Source organism: Cardiocondyla obscurior, unplaced genomic scaffold (assembly GCF_019399895.1).
Source record: "Cardiocondyla obscurior isolate alpha-2009 unplaced genomic scaffold, Cobs3.1 scaffold1_7361187_7686053, whole genome shotgun sequence".
NCBI classification, from domain to species: domain Eukaryota; kingdom Metazoa; phylum Arthropoda; class Insecta; order Hymenoptera; family Formicidae; genus Cardiocondyla; species Cardiocondyla obscurior.
In genome coordinates this window covers 49,447-52,114 of record NW_027228794.1, presented here as the reverse complement: position 1 = coordinate 52,114, position 2,668 = coordinate 49,447, and the positions used below count along the sequence as shown (strand labels likewise).

At 31.9% G+C, this 2,668-nt stretch overlaps 1 long non-coding RNA gene across 1 annotated transcript; it reads left to right on the top strand.

Moving 5' to 3' along the window:
* Positions 1–923: 923 nt before the first annotated feature.
* LOC139112740 (uncharacterized) lies at positions 924–1,971 on the top strand. The gene is made up of 3 exons (XR_011547422.1): positions 924–1,106; positions 1,183–1,366; positions 1,445–1,971. It is a non-coding gene; the product is annotated as an uncharacterized lncRNA (long non-coding RNA).
* The last annotated feature ends 697 nt before the right edge of the window (positions 1,972–2,668 follow it).

Here is a 2,668-nt window from a genome sequence, read left to right as displayed (position 1 = left end):
TTTGATTTTATATAGAAAATGTTATAATAAAAGTTATTATAGGTCTTATAGGCTTTTCAAAAAAAATTATAATTAATATTGTTTATGGTTTATTATCAAAAGTTATATATTATAAGTTATATATATATTATTATTTAATAATGGTGTGATTATTTTTATATATTCTGTTTCTATAGAGAGAGACGAATACAGCTATATAATTTTTTTCTATCAGTTATATTGTTTTATATTTTATTTTATTTTTATACGATTTGATTTGTGGTTCCTTAGTTTCATAAGAGAAAAGTTGAACTGAGAGATTCAAATTCAGGAAATTTTTATATCTCGGAAACTATTACAGATACCGAAAAAATGGTATATACAAAAGTTTTTGTATTTTTAACAACAAGATTGATAGCCATCACAGTTTTTATATTTTATATATAATTTTAATTGTTTATAACAATTGATATTAAAAATGTCTTATTATGAAACTGTTATTTTTACGTATGTTGTTACCGTAAGACAGAAGAACATGTTTCTATATATTTTTTATTTATATATTATTGTTATAAGGTTTATTTTCAATAGTTAATAATTGTTCATAAGATTTGTTAGTAGGAGTTGTCACAAAATGTCGGTTTCTTGGGTCTATATGTGTAATTGAGTGTAGTTAGAGTAAATTTAATGGGTCAAGTTATGATTGGTTGGCTCTGGACTTGACTTAAAACGGACTTATTGTAGATGTCGCTTGTGTCTCTTAAAAGATATGTCGAGTGACTGTACTACAAGTAGTGACATTTATGAATGCCGGTGTAGTTGGTGTAGTAGAATTATTTTTAATAATATGATTTTTTGAAAAATTTTTGCCGGTGGTGAAGTCTTTACCCGTGTTAATAAAACGTCTCCTAGTCGTTGCAGGATGTGACAATAGCAGTAGGATCAGTCGATCGCAGAGTTGAATAAAGAATTACATTATTATGGAGTTAGTATAGCTGATTTTCAATGGTATGTAATAATGATTTATTATAGCAAAGTTTTAATTGTATTTAACAAAGTCTAACTACTTTATATGTTTCAGGGTATATAATTAAGCGTACAATATTCCCCTTATACCAAATTACTAGGTATGTATGTTCTACATGTTTGTATTTAAAGTATATAAATTTAATGCATTCTTAATTATGATATTTTCTATTCTAGGTTGAACATTTTGGAGGTGGCTCTCTGTGGAACAATTTCATTTTTCCATCACCAGTATTAGATAAGTATATAGTATTTAAATTCTATTAAACATGGATTAAAGGTTAGGAGTTATTGTATTTATTAATGCTTTCCTTTGTTATATTGTAGGTTTATTAGTGGAATAGCTTGGTTGGTTAATAAGGTATGTTATAAATGTCTAGCAGTTATATAAATGTTATTTTTATTTATTTTATAATATATATATTTCTATCTATTTCAGTATATCCCATCACCAAGATGAACGCATACGCTACTACTACTACTATAACAACTTTTTAATGTTATATTAGTGATAATATATATATAATACTATAAAATACATTTTCTTTTTATATATATAAAAGCGTGTTTGATTAATATAATTAGCCTTTTAATTAATATAGTAAGCCTTGGCCAGTTAATTGACCATTTGTAATATTGTTATATAAAGATAGATTTTTTTTTTTTTTTTTTATATGGTGTTATATATATTTTTTTTTTTTAGAATTAATAGTATATACTTATAATTAAGAATTAATAGGTTTTATAATTCGCATACGATTTGTAGTTATTTTTTAAGTTGGAACATTTTGCTGTGAAATGATTAAATCGCAAATTAAGTGATAAATCATTCGTTCAATTCCGTGATAATGTTGAATTACATAAGTACGACAAGTATAACAGTCAATCGCTCGTCGCGTTTGAATGATTAATCGGTAGCATCTACCACAGTGCATAGTAGTATGTTGTAAATTTCGTGAGATAGCATGAAACTGTCGAAAAGTTGTGTTTGGTCTGTCAGGAGCGCAAAATATATGCTCCGCAGTAGCGCACTGCGGGCACATCACCATATAATTTTCAACTTGTATATACCAAGCTGAATGACAAACTAAATTGTATGCCGGCATCGCGTTAAAATGTAAATAATCTCTATAATACGGGGTACCTGCACGTGTCGGCTGTGGCAGTGGCGGGGATCCCTGAGGAACTCTTGTGGTGTGTTCCCGATCCCTCACATGCTCCATATAGGTTGGCCTGTCGTTTATGTAATCGTCCCGAGGGAGTCCGGTGCCCGCGTTGTCTGCGTACAATCGATGGTTCCGGCGATGGTTCCCTCGGTCGGGACGCTATCCCAACAGGGCGCATCGCGATGTATCCCTCGTTGTCATAGTTTGTTTGCGTGCTCACATTGTCTTCCTGTTCCGTATCCGGAAGCCTCCTTATCTCATCGAGTATTTCTCGAATGAGCTCTGGTGTCCGGGATCGTTGCACTACCGGTTCTTCGTATTGATAAGCACTTGGGGCGTCAGGCTGTCTGGCCGGTGAATGAAATACGTACGGGTCCGTTGGCCCGACGTCTGATTCTTGATGCGATGACATAATGGGTTGATTCCTGGGTCGGATACTTCTTCGGATCCTATCCGTTATTCTTCTCCAGTGTCGGCTCGCTTCTTGGCGATTCATA